This window comes from Bubalus kerabau, chromosome 21 (genome assembly GCF_029407905.1).
Source record: "Bubalus kerabau isolate K-KA32 ecotype Philippines breed swamp buffalo chromosome 21, PCC_UOA_SB_1v2, whole genome shotgun sequence".
NCBI lineage: Eukaryota > Metazoa > Chordata > Mammalia > Artiodactyla > Bovidae > Bubalus > Bubalus kerabau.
This window is the reverse complement of record NC_073644.1, coordinates 47,586,570-47,610,029: the sequence shown is the minus strand read 5'-3', so window position 1 is coordinate 47,610,029 and position 23,460 is coordinate 47,586,570. Positions and strand designations below refer to the sequence as shown.

The following is a 23,460-nucleotide window of genomic DNA, read 5'->3' as shown; positions in this document are numbered from 1 at the left end:
GGATTTCCTTATTTAAGAATCAGTTGATGAGACTAGCTGATGGGGCACTGGACTTGTAGCTCCGACACTAAATGTAGTTACATGACTTTGGCCAGGGGTGATTCTAAAACACAAATTTCTTGATATTCTTCCTTGCAAAAGATGATGCCTGAATCCCCTTGCCACAAATATGGAATGGTTTTAGTGACTCATTTCAAATTAAAAGCTTGGGGCAGAGGTGAGTGAGGTGTGTGCTTTCCAAGGCTAGGTCATAAAGGTATTGTGGATCACTCAGTCTTTGGATCACTCACTCGAAGAAAAGCCAGCTGCCATATTGTGAGGATACTCAAGCAGCCCCACGGAGAGGTCCACGCAGTTAAGAACTGAGGTGTCCCGCCAAGAGGCAGCACTAATTTGCCAAGTGTGCAAATGATCCGCCTTGGATGAGGATCCAGCAACGCCATTAAGCCCTTAGATGCAGACAGGCTACACCTAGAGCCCTGACCCACAGAAGATCTGAGAGGTAACAAATTGTTTATTATTTTAAGCTACTAAATTGATGTAATTTTTATGTAGAAATAGAGAGCTAATATAAGGCAATAAGCTTAAACTCTCTCAGTATTAGTTTCCTTATTTTTATATAAAGGATGGACTAAATCCAAGGTTCCAAATCCTGACTATACATTAGAATCACTTGTGAGCTGTTCAAAAGCATTTAATACTCAGGACCTATAGCAGTTGAAATTGAGTCCCTAGGCATGGTGAGGCCCCAGCCCTGGCATTTTCTAAAGCTCCCCAGGTGATTCTAAATGTACAGCAGAATTGAGTGCCACTGAATTAGATACACTTTATGATCTAAAATACATTTTACAATTTTACAAAACCCTTGGCAGGTTTGGAAACTGGGAACGTGAGACTTGGGCTATTTCTTCATTCCCAGCTCCCTCTCATTACTCCAGATGCCTGGACATGGTCCAGCAGAGCCAAAGACAATTCCTTTACTCCAGCTAGTGAAACCTGGCCCAAGACAAAGAAGCATATTTTAAGATGTAAGATGTCATTACAATAAGGATGAGTCAGTGCTAGGGAACAGGAAAACAGTCCAGATCTGAGGACAGCTGACATTGATCAGTTGTCTTAACCCACTGCATAAAGAGAGCCAAACATGATGAGCCATCTTCAGCTAAGAGGCTCCTTTTGCAAAAGAAGAGTGATGTCAAGCATGGACCCTTTGTGAGGGAGCATCATGCCACTGCTGGTCTAGCAAGGGCAGGCGTGGTGCTGGCCGCAGTCATGCACTGGGATTTGAGCCAAAAGACTTGCTGCTCACGGGCTGTGACACCCTGGACAAGTCAGTTCATGTCTCTGACTCAGGGTCTACACTGGTAAAAATGGAAATTATATATCTCCCACACTGACCTTGTTATATGGAGTAACGAGACAACAGAGGTGAAAAGCCTCACAAACAGTGCTACACATACATGGTAGTGCTATGACCCCGAACCTCGAAAACCCATAGAGGGAATTCCACTACCAGCACAGGTCTCTTTCTCTGAGGAAAAGCAAACACTACATGCATGAATAGAGCAATACACATCAAGAAGACAACTTGCCCCCAAAAGGCCAGAGAGACCTCCAGGTCTCCACTCCCGCCACGATCAATAGTCACAAGTTATTATGTGTGTTCTCCACCTGCCCTTCCTAAGGAGGTTTAAACACAGTCCTCTCTGTCATTCCTAAACATCTAGCAAGCATCAAGTCTGAGTCCCTCCTTCATCCCTCCACCTGTTCGTTCACTAAGTGTTTACAGAGTGCTTACTACACAAATACCCTTCAAAACCATATGAAGGAGGAAGGAACACTTATTCAGGTCTACCTCAGATCTCCACTTGACTGGGTGCTACACCCTTGTTACAATCATGCAGTCCTCCATCCCTTGTTACAACCTCATGCAGTCTGAACATCCCATGATACTGTACATTTGCCTCAGCCTGGGTGTTATCCCCAACACTGGCAACTCATTTTGCACAGTATAGGACCAGGCTTCCAAAAAAAGTGAAGATCCATAAACGTAGAGCCATGTCTCCCGTTATCTGCATCACCTGTTACCGTAGCTGGGAGTCCAGCAGATGCTCAAGCAGCTAGTGTGGGCTGATAAGTCGTCCTGTACCAGCAGCACCAGCTTTTGCCTGGACATCCTGAATCAACCTCCTTCCTTCTATATCTGCACATCAGCCTGCCCAACCCCAGGGATGAGGAAAGTAGAGAGAAGAGATTTGACTTTTTGTTTGAGTGGGATGTCTGCTGCCTCCCCGGTAGCCCCCTTACTCTGATTTCCACTTTAGGGAGCACAATTTCTGTGATTCATTCACATGCCTAAACTGTTTATGATGCTGTCCCCAGGAGGAATCCTTCCTGTGTCCCTCCGCTGTCTATCCTGTAATACTTAATTCTTTGGAAAGAAGTAACAAGAAGCCTGGGTGGTTTTTTTTTTAAGATATTAAGAAAACCATTTATTGCTGAGAAGTCACATCAGGGTCTCATCCTTCAAAGCGACAGTTGAGTGTGTATCAGCCTGAGAGAGAGCCTGATTATTAGTTTTAAAGAGCTTATTTTATTCTCTTAAAAATGGGATCAGTTCATCTTCGTCACATCTGTCTGTGCATGGCTCCTGCCACAACAACCGTCAGCTCCAGGCATTGGGTTATTAAGGTGTATGCGTGGATCTGCCTGGGTGTGTGTGTTTTCCAAAGGAGCAGACAATGAGATTTAGCACATGAGTAATTACTGGGGTTGATTTGCTCATCTGCATTCAGTAAGGGACGGGGAAGACAGTTCCCATCCAGTCCATCCCACACTCGTTGGCTAGGGAGGAGGGAGGAGCCATGGCCAGAGCACACGCACCTAAACAGCGACAGTAAGGCCTGGGAGTAAATCACCTTACTAAGGGATGCTCTGAAAGGAATACGACTATCACAAGCATGTGTCTCCCTCACACCCCAAGGGCCATGTAGCCTTGCCCAGGTGATCCAGCACGCCTGCAGCAGAGCTTCCAGCTGTGGCCAATACCTGTTTAAAGAGCTATTTAATAGGGCCCAGACTCCTTCTCACTCTGTTATAGATAAAGGCAAGCTAAGCTAAAGTTTCAGATAAAGAAAAGGGTAGAATCTTCCACTGTTTTGCTCTATATACCCATTCATATCAATGGAAAGACACTGCACAATGTCTGAAGTATGAAGTGTTAAAGTGAAAGGTGTTGGTCACTCAGTCATGTCTAACTCTTTGAAATCGCACGAACTGCAGCCCACCACGCTCCTCTGTCCATGAAATTCTCCAGGCAAGAATACTTCAGTGGGTAGCCATTCCCTTCTTCAAGGGATCTTCTTGACCCAGGGATTGAACCTGGGTCTCCTGCACTGCAGGCAGATTCTTTACCATCTGAGCCACTAGGGAAGCCCATAGCATTGTACTAAACATCAACACAAAAGTAGATATGCAGGGAGAGACCTGTACATAGAAATATGTGACAAATAATATGGAATAGATAATAAAATGCTTAAGTTGAATGCAGCTGGATGTTAAACACGGCTCACAAAGTATGTTTTTTTGATGAATGAAAAAGCCAGAGGGCACAGCCAGCCATGGGATGCTTCTGACAGAGGGGGACTTGGGAGCATCTTTATTACAGAAAAGTGGAGAAGGGCCCATCAGGCATGTGCCAACAAGAGGAAACAAACAAAAGTGGGAAAGAGACTTGAGAATTACAGAAACATGGTACATACAACCTGTAACAGGGAATAGTGGGCAATTCAGCTGAATAGATATTAGGCATGCCTAGAAATAAAAGCGTGTCTGCATATGTCTCTGTATACACCGATGACTCTGGGCACATAATCTGAAATGACGGATAATCAAAACATCATTTAGCATGTATCTATGTCTTAGAATTGATATGCATGGGTGAGGAGACATAGGGCTTGCAATACTTTCCATGAAATAATGAAATGCCTCGAAAGATCTGAGCCAGGAGGAGCTGGGCAGCCATCATGCTGGTCTTATGAGTGCACCTGTCCCTCCCAGTCCTGGATTTTGGGCTGGGTCAAAACATTCACCTTCCATAGTACGCTGAGGACAGGCTCCCATCCACCCACCCCACCCACCTGAGGCAAGGAAGGCAGTTAAGTGATGACTGTATACGCAAGGCACATTCTCCTAGTTTCTACAGGACTAGAACATATAATAACTCCATATTCATTATCAAATAAAAGATAAGTCATAGGAATACATTATTTCAAATGAAAGAGACTTGCTATGGATCACAATACTGATAATTTGCCAGCAGAGAATTGAGTTCCCATGCAGAGGAAAGAAGCCTCCCCAGGAAGCCTGGTTGCCACTCTTCCATTCAGAAGGAAGCATTCTTGCTCTGTACTCACATCACACTTTCTCATTTCCTCCCACAGTCAGTGTCAGCTGAAGGAGGGAGCGCATATCAAAGACCACTCAGGGAGGACAGGGACTTATATTCAGGGCACTTGCATGCTGACCCACCAGCACTGCTGTTTCCAAGACATCAAAAAAGGTGCCAGCCTGTGGAGCGAAGCCTGTCCTCCCTCTGGAAATCCTTTGTGGGGGCTGGAGAGCACACACAACTCAAAAAATTAACGTGGAAAAATTCTACAAAAGAAATGGAAACGAACGGTGACAAAATCACGGCACATAGAGTTGCAGGAAAATAGGTGTAGAGGTGTCAGGCCTAATAACTGGCTTGCTGTATAACAGAAGATAACAATACCAACACCACGATCTTCCCAAGCCAAGTGTGAGGAGAGAAGCTGCTAAGGACAGATCACAGCAAAACCCACATGAGCAGGAACCGAAGAACTGAGGACAGCCTGGCCTGTCACATACTCCCCAAGCTGAGACATTCCTAAACCTGGTCTTCCTTTTACTCATCTGCCAAATAGACTGTTACAAACCTGGATGAAGCCTAGAATTTACTAGACTAATATTTGAAGCAACAAACAGCTTGACAAAGAAAGAGTGGACAAGCCATGGTTCTCAAGAGTCTTCACAGAAGTGTTCCAAGTCAGAGAAGAGGCAGGACAAAGGACCCTAAGGAAAGAGTGGAGTAGGGGACGGGGGGGAAGCCCACAGACCCCACAGCTGTGAGCACCAGCCTCTACAGGGCTGCACCCAAGGACGCTCTCAGCTCTTCCAGTCTTTGGATTTGACAACCCACCCCCTCTCTTGCACAGCAGAAATGCTGCAGAAGCAGATGTGAGTAGTGCTGTGAGCTTAGCTGCTCAGTTGTGTCCACGCTAGACAAGGGCACTTAAAAAAAAAAAAATGAAGGGGGTTGAGGAGGAAACAGAAAAGAATGAAAATTTGACTACAGAGTGTTTATAAAGAGCTGGTGTATAATTCAGTGTTTGTGGAAACTTTTCTAGTTTGTTTGGTGGCAGAAACCAAATTGGAAACATGTAAAGTATGTAAACATAATTTACAATCTAAAGAACTTAAATTGTAAGATTAAGTAAAATGATGTCTGAGAATGTGCTCCAAAAGGTGCGGGGTATTGTCCCCATGGAAGGGTTTGCTGTCCATGGCCAAATTCTTCATATGTTTACTTGATGGATCAGAGGTCATGAGGGCTCTGCTGGCCACCAAAGCAGACAGTGAGAGGCATTTGCTGAATTCCAAAAAGGCTCCAGGACCAGACCACCTCCCTCACACCTTCCGTAGGACCAGAATTTACATTCCTAGAGATTCATACTCTTGGAGTTTCTGCCCTCAGGCTTTCTTTCAAAAATGCAAATACCTCTGGGAAGGCTGACACTTTTAACTAATTCATTCTAAGATGTGGAGAACAGGTTGTCAAGTAGACATCGAGAGGGTCTGGAAGTCACAGCACTGTTCCACCCTGACCATGTGAACTTGGCAAATAAGCCACTTGACCTTTCAGGGCCTCAGCATCTCCATATGGGAAAGAGACACTGCACAGGCAGATAAGACAGACCTTTCAACCCTGAAATGAGATTACCTGATGTATCAGAGGTAGGGCTGCAGATAAAGGAGCAGCCAGTTAAATTTGCATTTCATAATAAATACATGCTTAGTGTATGTTTCATGTATACTTAAAAAAAAGTGGGGGAGTCCTGTATTTTTAATTTTCTAAATCTGGCAACCCTAATCAGATGGGCTTTTCTCTCTAGAGGAAAGATTCTAGGGGGAGAATGGGCAGCAAATAGGGAGTGAGGAGAAAAGGGAGTAGGAAGGCAGTTGCAAGCACAATTCTGCCTCCTTCACAATTCTCTGAGGGCTGATCTAGTGTGATGACATTCATAAAATGCACCTCACCTGAGGGTTTCAGAAAAAATGCACAGGCTGCCAGAGCCCCTCCCTGGAAAATGGGCTCCTGGGAGAGCTACTTCCTAAGCAGAAAGCACCACTTCTCTACCTGTAATCTGACTCTCCACTGCTTCCCAGCTTCCCTGACCTCCCTCCCTGGTAAGACTCTTTAAAGGCTCCCTCCTGATGCTTTATGAAATCCAAGCTCCCTAGAAGCTCAGAGAAAGCCCACTTGGTCTGCTATATTCTCCAACCCCCAACCCCAGACCGGTTTCTTGCCCTTCCCACCTCACACCTCTAAGTGGCTTTCCTCCCCCATCTGCCTAGAAGAATGCCAAAGACCGAACCCTTTCCAGAGAATGGCCTGGCTCCTCCATCACCCGTTCTGATTTAGCTCATCTCCCTTCAGGTCTCCATTGTGTCCCAGGTGGGCCTCTGCTGAACAAGGCACCACCCTGTATTTGAGTTCATGCATTCTCAGTGTCAATCACTTCCTGCTCCTTGAAGGCGAGTATGCATTTCTGTCTTGCTTCATCTCTGAATCTCTAGTTTCTGCTACAGCACTTGGCTTTTGATGAATACAGTAATTATTTGATTGATTGATTGATTATTACATTTTCTGGTCCCTGCTGACTGAGGACATTTGTTGAAGAACTGATTAGCCTCTTTCTCCCCAGTTTTGTGCTGCTTCTATAACTCTTGGGGATCACAAATCATCTCTTTTAGCCATTTTCTACCCATCTCCATGGAATTAGCCATTTTCTACTCATCCCCATGTACCCCTCCTGTACTCCCCAAAGCACTGAGCAAGCCCTCCTTTGAACTCACAGCTTTGAGCCGTTTTATAACTTGCTTGAGTTTGCATTTATCCACAATAACCCTATGCTTCCTTGTGTGTGCGTGTACGTCACTTCACACATACGCATGCACGAGGAAGTATATGGCTAATTGCTAGATAAATGCAAATTCAATCAATGCCACTCCTTAAATTATGTTCTGTATTGTCATTCCCATCAACAGTATCCCATTAGAGCTTTCTAAAGACATGGGCTAGTATCATGTTCTTGATTAGGAATGAAGCCAGGAAATGAGGCCTCAGCCCTTTGGGAGCTTATACTTTAAAAAAAAAAAAAAATGGTAAAACAGAAGGTATCCCACATTACAGCTGAACCATCCTTGGAGACTTGTATACAGTGGATTTACACACATTGTTTGTTGCTATTTAGTCACTAAGTGATGTCCGACTCTTTTGTGACCCCCCTGGACTGTAGCGCACCAGGCTCCTTCTGTCCATGGGATTTCACAGGCAAGAATAATGGAATGGATTGCCATTTCCTTCTCCAGAGGATCTTCCTAACCCACGGATCAAACCCGTGTCTCCTGCATTGGCAGGTGGATTCTTTACCACTGAGCCACCAGGGAGCCACACATTACCTCATGTTAAACGAGGGCAGATTCCTGTTTTTTTGTTTTGTTTTGTTTTACTTTCTATTCTCATAAAAATTAAGATCTCCCCTCCTTCCACATCCCTGCCTTTCAGTTTTCTACCAGCTCTCAGCTACAGCAAAAATGTCATTCTTTTTCTTAATGCAGAACAATTAGTTTCCTTTCATGCCAAGCCTTGGAGGCCTCACCTTTCATACCCAAACCAGACATTTGTTAAACAAAAACCCACTCACTCCTGTGGGGGAAGACTGTAGGGGAGGATCAGAGGCAAATCTTTTAATTTGAAAGATCCTTTATCTTCTCCCCTTTGTAACTGAGGTAAGTATTACAGGGAGTGATAGTTACATGCCAAGGGAGCCTGGAGTAAAAAGTGACCATTTTTGACACAGGAAATATAGCATCGGTAGGCTGTGTTCACCAGATTGAGTGTGACTAACCCATCTTCGCATGTCTGCCACCCGAGTAGGAACTTGGGGCTCACTTCTCCACCTCCCGGCTCGGAAGCTGCCCTCTGACCTGAGGACCACCACGTGTGACTCTGAAGAAGCTACTCTATTTCCCTGTCATTCTCCATCCGATTCCAAGGCCCAAGTGTTACAAACATGGGCTCTGGGACCAACAACTGTTCCTCCTCATCTTCCAGATTCCAACACCCTCAGCACCCTCCTAGGGAAGCTCTTTCTCTTCCAGCCCCCGGCTACAGCAAATTGCCAAGCTCCCATTTCTTGGAACACTGGAGAAAACCAACCTTTCCTAGGCCCTCAGGGGTTTTTCTTTCTCCAAGGAAGTGTTTCTAGCCTAAACTCAATTGCTGGATTAACTACAAATATTCTAGAAGCAAAGATTCTCAAAGTGAAAGTGAAAGTGTTAGTTACTCCATCTGGCCCAACTCTTTGTGACCCCATGGACTGTATAACCCACCAGGCTCCTCTCTCCATGGGATTTCCCAGGCAAGAATACTGGAGTGCCATTTCCTTCTCCAGAGGATCTTCCTGACCCAGGAATTGAACCCACATCTCCTGCATTGCAGGCAGATTCTTTACCAGCTGAGCCACCAGGGAGGACATAACAGAAACATCTGGAGGGCTAGACCCAAGTTCTGAGGTGAGGTCCGGAATTTTATATTTCTAACAAGATCCTTGGTGATGAGGATGCTTGAATACTGGCTTATACCTCTGGCTTCCATGTGTCCACTTAGGGGCTTTTCGACACACTGCTCAGCACTGTGGGCCCTTGACTGCAGCAGACACTCCCCATTCACTCCACTGTCCCCAGGACACACAATCTGGCTTTGAATCCAAAAGTGATGGCCTAGAAGCAAGAGTGCCCTAAGGGGTGGCCTTGGCCTACAGCAGCTGTTTGTCCAATGTGATTAAAACCCAATTACGACGTACTTCACAGGCCAGAAAACGGGGAGGGCTGGGACCTGGCTTGCAGAATAGCATGAATTTTGTGTAACCAGTGTAAACAGAGTGGATAGGGGGTGGGTGCAGACAGCTGTTTCCCATTCAGGGGCCACCAGGGCCCAGGGAGTAGGAAATCAAGCACATCGCTGCCCTGCCAGGCCCTTGCAATCAGAACCCCAAGGGCACATCAGCCATTCCTCAGAGAGTCAGGGCAAGAGGAATGAGGTTACGGAGTGGGGGTTCAGAAGACAGGGAACAGAGGATATACCCAGCAATGCTTTAAGGAGGGGTAACTATTGATGTAAAGTTTTATCATGACTAATTTGCATCCTGGGATGCTGAGGAAACTCAGCCTTACCACAGAAAGGGCGGGAAGGGGAGCCTTTCAAGGGGGTGTTTCACTGATGAGAATGGTCTGAAAACCAGAGTCATTAGAATCCCCTTGGCACTTGTGGAATGTGCAGATTCCCAGGCCCCATCAAGTCTACAGAATCAGAACCTCTGGGGGTAACCCCAGACCCTGCCTGGAATCTGCATGCTATAAAATATCTCCATCTGATTGTTATGCTCACTGATGTTTGACCAAAGCAAGAGTGGCTTGGGTTTCACATGCTGCCTTCTTTTCAAATCTATAAACGGTGTCTAGCCTCATCTGACAAGTCTGGCAAAAATCAAAAACCCCATGGACCATTAAGGATGGTTCCCTCCTGTACACTGTACCACAAAGACCACGTGTTCTCCAGAGCCCAGGGAAGCACATGGCTCCTCATTATTGTTCCTTTCTAAGTCAATCTATGTAGTAATCAACAATGATTTGTTGAATACCAATTTTGTGCTTATCACTTCATCAGGTGGCTACACAGAAGTATGAAGCGTGGTCCCCGACAGCAGGAGAGGAAGTAAGTGAGACAAACACAACCCAGGCACAACGGACACACTGAGGCAAAGGGCACGGAGAGGGATGAACGGAATACAGGGAGTGTTGTTTTAAACTCGGTTACAGTCAATGTCACAATCACATTAACTGTCATTCGTTTAATTCAGAAAATCAATATGCCTTTCATATTCTAAGACCAGCGACAGCAATACACTCTGTTATGGAATATTTACATAGTGGCAGGTGTGGTACAAATGAATTTGCCTTACTTAATCCTCTCCAAAACCTGATGAGAAGGGTACAATTATTTTTCAATTATAAATGAAGATCCCGAGCTTTACGCTTATTAGCTACATGCCCAAGTTCACACGGCTAGTAAGAACTGGAGTCAGATAGTAAGTAGGCTTAGTTGTGCCTGATCCCAATAATCTGCGTCAGTCTTGTGTGTGACAACCAGGAATGATCTAGTCGTAATGCGGTAAAATCTCAGAAATGGGCAAGATAATTACAAGGCATAATGGCACCTCAAAGGAAGAAAAGGTCAGAGAAGTGTGTAAGAATTAGGAGTAAACTTCATGGAAGAAATGAACCTTTGGAAGGGAGATTCTGAAACTCCCTGAACTAACAGGGCCCCCTTGACCACATGTCTTTCTACATATAAAACAGAGGCTGAAAAGCCCTGGGGATCCCTGAGGGAAAGACTGAGTTTAAGATGATCCATGAAAACAAGTCAAACCAAGCTTGCTCTTCACTCCATACTATTCTGCGTCAGTTGAGACCACGATACGAATAGTTCATCACCGGCAATGTTCACAAACAGGCCTCTACGGGATTCACAAAATGTACAACGAGGCTTGTTCTTCATTTTTTAAAGGAGGATTGGGAATAAAAACAAAAAAGAAAAGACAACTCTACACAAGGCCTTACTGAATAAGCACTCTGGAAAGTCACTGAGCAGAAAATTGAATTTAAGTTTCTCCAAACGATACATATTCCCCATTCTCCCAGTTCTTTGTTGGAATGATCCACTCCCTCTATAAGGAAGTCATGAAACCAAGGAAACACTTCAAACTAGAGAAAACACTATGCACTATTTTGTGAATCCAGACTTTTGGATTCACTTCAAATGCTCAATGTATAGAATTTCGTTACCCACCCCACCCCACCCCCACCCCCACCCCTCTCTCCCTGCAACAGTGCGCAGTACTTTCAGTCTCCTTACAAGGGTGTTTTAAAACATGTGTGTGGTTTTTCTATAGCTGCTATTTACAGAGGATGAGAATAAACTTGTTTTCTGACCAGGGAAGCAGAGTAGCATTCCCAGTTGCTCTGAGTTCTGAAGGCTGTCCCACCCAGCTTTCATGTGAGCAAGTCCCAAAAGTTTCCAATACATACTGCTGCTGCTGCTGCTAAGTCGCTTCAGTCGTGTCCAACTCTGTGCGACCCCATAGACGGCAGCCCACCAGGCCCCACCGTCCCTGGGATTCTCCAGGCAAGAACACTGGAGTGGGTTGCCATTTCCTTTTCCAATGCATGAAAGTGAAAAGTGAAAGTGAAGTCGCTCAGTCGTGTCGGACTCTTAGCGACCCCATGGACTGCAGCCTACCAGGCTCCTCCATCCATGGGATTTTCCAGGCAAGAGTACTGGAGTAGGGTGCCATTAGGATAAGCAGAAATGTCCTTTGTATAGGCTAAATAGGCTAAAAATAGATGGGAAATATGATTTGAGAAGCTGCGAACATGTCTATACCTCTTCCCTTAGTCTGAAATTCTATCTTAGTGATGCCTCTAAGGATTTTACAGCAAAAATAATTTGGAAAGAGCCTTTGAGATCACCTAGGCCAGTACTCAAATGTTATGTTTGGGTAAATTGTAGCTATGAAAGTTTACCGTCTTGCAAAAGGACTCAGGTTTTCAATTGAAGCAGCCTTTCTCAATGCTAATTTGTTCCATATGATGTTGACCTCTTCTGACCCTGGGTCAAAATAAGTGTCCCATGGTCAAATCACTTTGGGAAATGATGCACATATTATATCACCTCCTTTCTTTTGTAGATTCACAACACAGATTAATAGATTCCCAGAAGTTCTATAATCAAGAACAAATTTTTTTTCAAACAGTTTAGCTACATAAAATGTTTACAGTATGATTCTTACTAACATGCAAAGGAATGAGTGTCCTTGTGTAAGCCATTTGGGAAATATTGCATGATATCATAGTGTGTTCTCTTCTGCACCAGGAAAATAATTCAAAGGTAATACTTTATACTAATTCACATTCAGTTACTTAGGACATAAGTCTCAATTTCCCCTTGGCAAGAAGGGTTAAGCAGCAGTAAGGAATCTGAACACAAAGAATAAGGATCTGAGACATGCTCAACGAACTTTGACAACAATTTGGCATTGGTCACAGCCAAATTTCACAGGTGGGAAACTGTGCCAGGCCAAAGGGATTAAACTCAAGGACCAAAGCAATGGACCACTTTGCTCCTCTGTTGTAGAAATCTTCCTTGTTTTCATCTTTAGAACTCTTTTTGCTCCAGTAGTACTTCCTACTATAAGGCTACTTTCTCACATTTTTGGTATTCTCTAAGTATATCCAGTACTTTGGCCACCTCATGTGAAGAGTTGACTCACTGGAAAAGACTCTGATGCTGGGAGGGATTGGGGGCAGGAGGAGAAGGGGACGACAGAGGATGAGATGGCTGGATGGCATCACTGACTCGAGGGACGTGAGTCTGGGTGAACTCCGGGAGCTGGTGATGGACAGGGAGGCCTGGCGTGCTGCGATTCATGGGGTCGCAAAGAATAGGACATGACTGAGCGACTGAACTGAACTGAACTGAAGTATAACCATGGTGGTAAACATGCAGTGGGTGTCCAATGATTATACAAGTAACGAATTATCAAAACAGAAACCTGATCGTGGTTTTTATTCTTCTGCCAGAATGGAATTTGGAATGTGACCAGCCTCAGGATTTTACTAATTCTTATTCCTCCTAAGTGATTTTTTAAAAAAAGTTGAAGTATTTTCAGTTGTTCAATGACTTAATATGCTTAAATAAATTCACTTTAGATCTATCTTACCAGCAGAATTCAGTCTAATCAATAGAATTATACTTGATCAAAAGGAAAAAAATTCCTTTAAAGTCACCAATGCAATAGAGTGTATCAGTAACATTTATAAGATGTGCTGCACTTGCAAACGTGAGAAATGAGAAGGTGCACTGGCAACCAAATTTGTTACATGCTAAAGTCTTAAGAATGGATCTACAGGTCTTGTAGTGGGACCTATTTGTCTCTATTCACCAAGTTTCTACTCTGTCATGAAATGTAGAATCAATCTTCTGGAAGGAGTTGGGAAAGAGACATTCCCTACTGTTCATTCTTTTCCACTTATCTGATAGAAGTAACTGGAAAAAGGTTTATCTTAATCTGCTCCAGCTGCCATACAAGATACCATATACTGGGTGGCTTAAGCAAGAGACATTTATTTTCTCCCAGTTTTGGAGGCTCAAAAGTCCATGATCGAGGTTCCCACAGGGTATGGTTTCTTGTAAAAGTTACCTTCTTGGCTTACAGATGACCACCTTCTCGCTGGACCTCACATAGTAGAGAGAGAGCAAACCAGGTCTTGGTGTTTCTTCTTGTAAGGGCACTAATCCTATAGGCTCAGGGCTTCACCCTTAAGATCTCATTTAACTTTACTTCCTTACTCCAAATATAGTTACATCAGAAGAAAGAGCTTAAATATATAAATTCTGTGACACAATTCAATTCATAGCAGGTCTGAAGATGTGAAGCCCAGGTCAGTGGAGACTCCTCTTTGTTACTCTCCCCTCTCCTTCTTTCATCTACCCTCTTTCAGTCCAACCCTTCATATTATATAGAATAGGAAAAGTAGCCAATACTCAAGAAAAATTTTTGAAATAACTAAAACCAAATCAGAATGGATCAAAAACACCTCATTTCTTCAGCTGCTCCCAACATCCCCATATTCAAAGAGACACTTGGTTTAGTGGTATCTGAACTTTCATCCACTACATCAATGATGACTTATGGTTAAGGAAGCATTGCCAGATTTGACAAGTTAGGACTTGCAGCCACTCACAGACACTGAGTCCCATTGTTTCTACTGCATGGGACAAGGCCACGGGGAATCTGCATAACGGCACTTCCTAACTGTAGCTCCCCAGGGCCCTGTTGGAAAAAGTCAGCTATGTAAGTTAGAAACTACTAGAATGATATCTCTTTTTTTACAAAAAACCCAGTGACTTAGAAACACCAAAAAGAGTATTTCAAAACATAGTTTCAACAACAGCAAGATTTAGTACATAGCCTTTTTAGAAGAACATTTTGAGATGTGACTACTTGGAAATATAATACAATCCATTTTGTGTTTTGAAAAATTACTTTTACTCTTCCATGCTTTGCATGGAAACATGCCTATCCTTCTTCATTTAAAGCCATTAATAAAAGGTCCCAAGGGTTTAATTTGCAATGCTTTTATAAATGTCCACTGTCCTTCCCTCTCTCCAGTTTTTATTTGCTAAACTGGAGAAAAAGGTGCATACTCATGGGGAAGTTACTTGGAGGCCTAGCGGGTAAACAAATACAACACAAATACAAGCTAAGCTTGCTCAGCTCAAGGAGCTGCTGGGTTTACTACATTGCAACTATAACATTTGGTTCCCCCATGGTCTCTATAAACCATGCATTTACCTTTTGTGGCAGGAAACTACTCACCCAGGAAGAGAAAAGTTTAAGTTCTGCTGAAAATACTGACCATCTAGGCTTTCACTCACCAGGCTAAGGGCTCAATATATCTGTTATCTCTCTAGGCCTTCACATAAGGTCAGGCCACAAAGGGCCTTTAATGAATATCCACTGGATAGCTGAGAGATACATGTTGCAACAATAACCAAAAAATGAGTAAATGAGCTATCATGGGCTCTTTGGCTGCTTGATGCTCACCAACTGTCCTATTCTGAAATCTGGTCTAATCAGTCTGGAGGCAACGAACAACATAATTCCTATTAGGGAATTTCATTACAAAGACAATAAATAGGAAACACAAGTACATCTCTATTGACCTTTCTATAGGTAGTTTCAGTCCAGTGATGGGGGGATGTAGTTAGTTAGAATCTAGTTGTCCCAGCACAAACACAAGATCTTTCCTTGTTTTTCTCATTTTGGAAACTATACTGAGCGTTCTTTAATTAGGAAGTCCTTGATTTCCTACTATAGGCTCCAAAAGAGCTTTTTATAAGTTTCTTCTCTTTAAAAAGAAAAAGACATTTGTTACCAAATAGAACACGCCATGAGTGCTGAGCCCATGCTCACATCACCACTATTCCTGCATCGTGAGCTGTGTGCTCACCAGGAAGCACCTCTGAGGCCAATGGAGTGGAGAAGAAATGTCCCCCAGAGCATTCTCAGCCTGCACTGGATACAAAGAGTAAGCTCAAGAAATTGTAGTTTCTTTCCTTGGCCCCTTTGTGGGTCCAAAGCAGCTATTAGGGAGCATTGGTGCTCCTGGATTATGTGCTAAACAAACCAATATTTGAACCACAGAAAGGCCGGCCTGGGGCTGGGCTGATCTGCAGGGGCCTCCTTTGTCTGGGGGTTGGAATCATTCCCTGATTCCTTTTCACTACTCCTCCCCACCCCCAGCTCCTTCCCTTCTCCCAATTCATTCTTTAAGAATTTATCCTGCTGCTTCTTTAACTCAGCATGTGTCTGGGCAGATGTCCAAGAACGCTCCCTTCAACGACGACAACAACAGGAACAGGAAAAAAAAACCCTCCACTTCAATTCAGTCCTCCCTGCTCTGGCTGGCTCGCCCTCTCCCTCCTGGCTTTTCACAGCTCATGATTGATAATGTCCTCCTCTCTCTCACCCTGGGACTCCACATGCCTTTCTATTGGACAACACAGCCTCTGTGAGGCAACCTGGGAGCCCAGCCACTGGGCCCTGGGACCCCCTTGGGGTCTTTTGAGAGAGGAAAAAAAGAAAGGCCAAAAGGGGCCCTGGATAGGGGCAGGCCCAACAGGTACAAAGCAACCAGAGAGCTGAATGGGGTGAGCCTTTGTGCCAGGGCCAGGGCCCGGCAGCAGGGAGAGGATGGGGAGCCCTGTGAGGAAGTCTTTCTGGACCGACTCCCCACCTTTTTTTTTTTCTGCCTTAGTAAGAAAGGCAACTACACTGAGACTCCAAAGGACCAAGTATATTTTGAAACAGTAAAAAGTATGCTACCTGAACTCTCCTTTTTAATTCTGTGGCTTCCCTTAAAATTCCTCGAGAGAGGACATCACATTTTCAATTGCATTCTGTTACAAAAAGATTCAACTAACATTTTGCTGAGCACCTACTAAATCTCAAATACTATGCTACTCGTTTGCTCATTCATAATGACACTTAATCCTTGGAACAGCAAGGTGGTAGATACTTCTTGTTACCAGATGGGAAACTGAGGCCCATAGTGATGAATTTCCTCGTCCTGGATCACACAGCTAACACGCAGCAGTGCTGTGGGCTAAGACCCATATACCCAAACTTTCTCTGCTCTACTCTGCTGCTCCAGTAAACTTTGAGAAATCAAAGAATAATTGAATGAAGAGCAAAGGAAGGGGCATTATTATTATTTCCTAGTGTTATTATTTGTGCCATTCAGTAAATTTGCATCAAGAAAACTGCATCACCCAGAAAATTAGTTTTTTCCCTTTCTCCTCATAACTGTCTTGTTTAAAGATAATTTCAGAAATATTCTGCAGGTAAATCTGTGCCGTCTATTAATGAAAATGATTATACAAAAGTTTCCTTTTTCCTTGTAGCTTCCAACAAACTTACAGACCCAGTTAGTCCCCAACATAGACAATTAGAGCCTTGAAGGAACCTGGTAGCTCCCACTCCTTTTAGGTACTTCTGCTTTTCCCATAACTGTTGAATTTTGTATTGTGCATATAAACCTCTGAAATTCCTTTAGAAATAGATATGATAGAACTTCCTGATAAGGAAACAATCAGGATATCATCAATCAGGCTGTCATCATAATCTAACACACCTTATTTAATGTCCACACCCAGGACAGAGCAGAGTAAGAGCAAATTTCTGAATAGAAGTGAAAAAAAACCTCTGACTTAGTGACGTGCTTGCCAGAGTCTGTACCCCTCTCTTGGTGGAGGGTAGTGTGCTTTCCATGGCTGCACCAAGACCAAGATGCTTTTGACTCCTCTGTCTTCCTATGCTGAAGCCCAGGTTCTCAACTACCATTATAGTTTTTACCTCCTTTGTTCATCTGCTTCCCTAGCCACTCCCTCCCCTTGTTTCTCCTCCTTCTTTTCTCCCCCTGCTTCTGCTTCTTCTCTCCTCCTCGCCTTTTTTCCAGCTGCCTCAGAAAAGCAATACTTGGGAAAAGGAAAAAGGAGGGAGGAGGAGACAAGTCAAAAGTTACAATTTGTCATTTGGAAAAATAGTCTGCTAGTGTTAAACACTTAATGGGTCCTTCAGAAGCAAAAATAAGGACAAATCCATCGAAACAGTATGTTAGACTCTCAGAAATAAAGAAGAACAATCAAGAAATGCACCAACAAATGCCTGTTGAGCATCTAGTCTATGGAGGTCCTGGGCTAGTGGTGCAATAGTATTCAAACTAGAAACAAATGTTATTGGAGACCCTTAAGTTAAGGAGGATAGAGTCTAGTAAACCATATGGGCCACAGTAAGTAGCCACATAAGTGAATCATACAAAATTCCACACGTGATGTTCCACGAAGCAAATGAGCAGGTACTGGAGCAGAGTGTTCTAGGGACGACGTGTGCCAGAATCTCGAAGGCAGGATGCGCTCTGACGGGGGCTCAAGGGAGGGAAGGCTTGGGATGGGCACTGAAGGATGAGTGAACTCTGGTGAGGAACCAAGAAGTAGAAGGGAGCTGCAGCCTTAAAATGCATCCTCTCGCCACCAATAACTGGTCTTAAGATTTAGACAGGAATGAAAGGTGGAACCCGGATGGAATTTGAAGAGAAAATGAGTAATGCCTCTTACCAGGCCCCTGGGGAGTCACCTTCTCAGCCATCTGGGATTATTGCTATGGTTGCTATTAAGCCAAAGTACTTATTTACTAGGATTCACCATGTATTATTTTTTCTCCTAGATTCAACTAATCCATACCCAAATGGTCTTCATCACATTGATCACCTCAAGAACTTATAATAACCAAGCAGTGTGATGAAAAGAAAGTCAAATCATTTATTTGTGAATCAAGAGGATTAGTCTCCAAGATCTTTTTGGTTCTAACATTCATGTTATCTTCCCTTCTATTTCTTTGGCACTCTGGCTAAGAAAGATTACTCTTGTTTCTCCCTTGCACAAAAGCTCAAAAGCAAAGAGTCTGCTTTGCAGTACAATTTGAATTTCCTTGACCCACGAATGATTCCTCAGGTAGTATTGTCCTGCTGCTGCAGGATATAGAATGCCTTTCTATCAATATGTGGTACTAACGTCACCAAGGGATGCGAGTTCTTATCACAGAGCAATTGTTTTCAGTACCAAAGGATAGAGCCAGGCATAAACAAAGAAATGCCATCTGTGTCTTGCTCAGTTAAAAGTATGTTCTTCATCTACTTAATTATTTTCTTAAAATATAATTGTTATTGCCAGAAAAAGGAGGGAAAAGTTACCGTTGGTTTTTATTTTGTTAGGTATTTTCCCTCTGATAGATAGAAGCATGTATCTTTTTTATGAATATCACCTGCAAGAAATCTAACCTAGGGATATTTATTTCTTCTTAGCCTATTAAATGGTGTAAGATTTATAGTCTGCTTGATATTTTCGGTAGGCAACAATCTATCTAATGAATAACACATAAGGAGCAAGGCAAAGGTAAATTCTCATTTCTTTCTATAGCCAAACTGAAAACAATCATTGGTGACTTTGAGCCACATGCATACATGTCTCTTGAGGGGAGGAAGCGCTGAGGATGGCTCAATCAGAGACCTGGGCGTTCAAAAGGGGGAGGAGCCTCTGCCATGCATTGTGCCTGAAGGCCACAGTTTTTGGATCTAGCTACTGTAGGGGCAAGTTGAAGTTCAGTTCTTCAGGCTGATACCTATGACCTCTTCGGAGGGACCAGCAGGAGAGGGTGGCCAGATGCAGAGCAGGGGTGGAGACGTGGGTTGCAAAGACAGGGCTGCACTCTAGTGTTCCAACCTTAACACCAAGCCCTTATCCATGGCAGCTGGTGAATTCTGAAAGGAATTTCGGGATGAATAGCTAATTTAAACACCTTTACTCTTTCACATTTTGACTGGAACTTTTTTGCCAGTCAGTGGTTAAATATACACTGACAATGATTTTAGAAGACAAATTTAAATTGATGAATATTTAAGTGCATGGCTGTTGGATGCTAAGAAGAGAGTGAAAAGGGAGGCAACATGATTATTATGCTCAGAAAGTTCTGATTTCCCTGATGCTACCTGGAACTGCTTGGTGATGACAGAGTCGGGACTAGATAGCCTGAGCTTAAGTAACTCTCTTTTCACACTCCTAAGAGAAGGATGGGGCTGCTGAATTAAATGAAAGGGCCACAAATGGAGGGTGCAAACTTCTTATCCAAATCAGTCATACTCCAACCTGGACAATTCCATTCTGCAAAGCAGAAGTCGCTGTTGTACTGATAAATGTAGTGACTCAATCAACACACAGTGATTGAACACTTAAGAGAAAATCAAAGGAAAAAAAGGGAGAGCTAAGTGGGAATTTAATCAGAAGAGTAGGATATCCTTTGGACAGTGGCTCCAGGGAACGACAGTCTCTTCTGCCTTTCTGCTCTACACAGAGCCACTCCAGAAGAAGCTGTGCTGCTACAGATGTGGGTATGGATCCCCAAGGGAGGTGTTCATAGCTGTGGACAGCGCACACATCCCCAAATACACCAAGGAGATCCATGCCCTGGCTAACCTGCTTTAATTCTAAACAGACTGAACACTGACATCTGCTTCACCATCTCCACCCATGGTTCTCCTCTGCCATGGGTGGAGAGAGAAACCAAGGAGCCAGTCTATTTCAGTACATTCAACAATGCTACAAGCACTTAATTCACCAAGCCATATGTCAGGAACAGGGGAAGAGGAGGGAGCAATGCAAAGCTTCTCAGAAGCCAGGGAGAAGAGAGACAAGTGCATAAACAAGAAACATGAAATGAAGCAAATCCTCTGTTAGAAGGCTGCCTAGAGGAGCATGGGGCCAGCCACAGGTGAGGAGACAACTCTTCTACTCCAAAAAAAGGAGACATTGAGCTTGGGAAGCCTCTGGAGAGGCCAATTTTGAAAGGTTACTCTAGGCAGAAGGAACACTGCATAGGGGCCCATAGGGGCACAGCAGGACAAAGAAAGTTTATGGAAATTCAGGAGACCGCTGTGACCAAAATACCAGGTGCAATAGAAAGAGAGATGACTCAGATTGTGGAGAGCTTGGTTTCTGCCTTGCAGAGTTTGGATTTTATTCTGTGAGCGCTGGGGAGCCAGTAGAGGCTTTTAAGAAGGCCTTGCAGGGAAGGAGCTAATATTCTGATTTTGCACAGGAAAACAATTGTAGCGCGAAGAGGTTTTGCCTGAGGCCATTCAGCCAGTGAGGTCTGGAACATAGGTCTTCCTACCTGCAACCCAGACTGCTTTCCACCAACGCAGGCTGATTCCAGAGTCAATATATCATTGTGGGAAGCAATATATCTTTTTGGACATCCTGTGGGAAGCAGAATCCTTACCTGCCAATAAGAAATTGTAATCCTTACTTTAGTGAAAGGAAATGTTACTTTGATGGCTTCCGAGTTATCAAGTATATATTTCTATTGAGTCACTTACCATAATGTCACTGTGACTAGTAACCCACCAGCCTTTCTGCACTAAATTGTGAGTTCCTTGCAGTCAGGGACTACAGCTTCAGGCAGTCCTTCAGATAAGTGTTAACTGAATAATGTCCATGTGCCAGGCACTGTGCGGGCCCCAGGGTACGCCACCCCAGGGGACCTGAACACGGACAACTATGGACTCTGGAGTCATCCCATCTGTGCACTCCCCATGCCTGCACTCAGGGCTGACCTCCAACGTGGTGTGTGAGTGACAGAGTGAGCAGAGCTGCTAGTGCTGCACTACTTTCCCCCACACATCATGGAAGTTTCTCTGAAGTTGTGCATGGTGTGTGCACAGGTTGTCAAGGGAAAAAGCTCCCTTCACATCCTTCCATTCAGAAATGCCAGACTTAAGGCAGATGCACACACACCAGGCTGGACTGGTGTTTCAGGCCAATAGAGAAAGAATGAGGTTCACAGTTTCAGGCCAAATAGAGAAAGAATGAGCAGGTGCGAGAGCTCTCAGAGTTGGTGGCTGGGAAAGCATCTCATCAGAAGCCACGGAAGTTAGGAAACTAAGGGGGCCATGCCTTCCACTGCCTTCTAGGGTCCTCCCCGAACATTTATAATTCTCAACTCTCTTGTAAGCCCTGAAACATAGAGACCACTAGGCTGTAGGTTCAGCTTTGGACTCCAGAACCCAAATTCCAACCATGTTACTGCCCGCCTGCCACGTGTCGTTTAGCTGGGTGGCTTCAAGCCCAGACTGGACCAGCCTAGTGGGAATGTCCTCCTGCTGGACAGGCCAGAAAGGGCGACCAGTGGCTGCAGCCATGCCCTGGTGACTCAGCCAGCCTCCTTAAGCCGCTGGACTGGCAGGCCTGGTCCAGCTTCCAGGTGCCTGCTCAATTCATCCCCAGCGGTGAGCAACATGGACACCAAGTACAACAGCTTTTGTCCAAGAATGATCCTGTGTGCCCTAGCCTGACTCTGGACCCTTACCTTTTCATTATAATTTATCTTGTTCCCAAGGGAACCAGCAGGTTGCAGGCAGTCCTACTCCATTCTGGAAGAATCATTCTCAATGGAAATTCTCAGTATCCACTTGCTACCTGCTGGCTTTACTTTAATGCTAGAACAGCCTTATCACCTGAGCCAAAGTTGAACAAGATGGTTGCCCCATGTGTGGCCTCAATATGAACATGAAAACATGCTTCAGTATGATGCTGTGAGAAACCACTGTATTCCGAGTACAAGGTTCTGGGTGGAAGTCTCACTTCTGCTCCCACCATGGGCCCTTGAGTGGGTGATTGACCTCTGGGGGCCTACTTCCTGCCATAACCCAGGGGTGCCCTCTGCCCCCATTTGGGAGGTTGTACAGATGAAATGAGAGACAGGGCTTCCTTTCTGTTTGCCCCTCCATCTACTTCCAAAAATGTGTGATGGTCTGCAATGAAGGAAACATAAAAAGAAAAGATCCAACTCTTTGTGGAAGAAGGATGAGACGGAAAGAAGCATATCCATACTCTCAGCTGACTGAGTAACAGGGAAGTGTTTAGAAGTTCTAATGAGAGAGGGGAAGCACAGTGGGTACGTCTGGTGTTTGGTATTGCTGCCCAGGGGAAACCAGGTGATCGGCCACCCCCACCTAAAGATGGCATTTTGATTTGTCTTTTGAAAACCAACAAGACACATGTACCAAGTTAAAACGGGAGGTCTACTCCCACTCTCAAGTATCTGTCCTAATGAAACAATCCCAGAAATTAAAAGCTACATAAGAATTGCTCAACTGCTTTCAAAAATCCAATAATAGCAGACTATTAAAATATATTTTTTTTATCTATATTCACTCAGTGAAATATTATCTGCTCATTAAAATAGAGAAGAAAATATGGGAACGTAATCGTGACAATGTTAAGTGAAAGCAAATGCAAATGGATACAAACAATGATTAGAGCTCCACAGGATTTTTTTCACAGAGATAGATGGTAGAGGAGTATTCTAACAATGGAAACTAATCCTGTTAGGCTGGTGAGACTGTGTGTATGAGTGTGTGTGTTTCTTTTCATGAAAAGAAATCTCAAAATATTTTTACAAATGTTTTTGTGAAGACAGCTAATATCAAATAAGTAATAGGTCATGCCTCTGAGCTCTCTGCAGGCCACTTTAACTGTGTAAAAGGCAGGCAGGGGTGATTTCAATCCTCTTAAAAGTGCCTATTATCACTGGGGGATGGGAGTAGTGGTTAAGAAACTAAACAAAACCCACTAAGGACACATGTGGCCTTGGCAACCTTTGGTTACTATCCCAAGGGCCACTAGTTTTAAATCCAAGGAGTCTGTGCATCAGAGTTGAGAGCTCACTCCTCTGGGAGTCTTGGTTCAGTGTGGCCTGACATGGCCAAAGTCACTTCCCAGATCCTGCCTCACTTCCTAGTCTGCAAAGCAAGGGGATTGAGATCAACAAATTCTGAAGTCCTTCTTTTTTAAGGGTTCAGTGACTTTATGATCCTCTGAATCTCTACCAGAATAAATTCATTTTTATAAGGGAAGCC

General features: G+C 44.0%; 1 protein-coding gene across 3 annotated transcripts in view; it reads right to left on the bottom strand.

Moving 5' to 3' along the window:
- Positions 1 to 23,460, bottom strand: part of SETBP1 (SET binding protein 1) — a 408,011-nt gene that overhangs the window by 232,686 nt on the left and 151,865 nt on the right. The window lies entirely within an intron of this gene.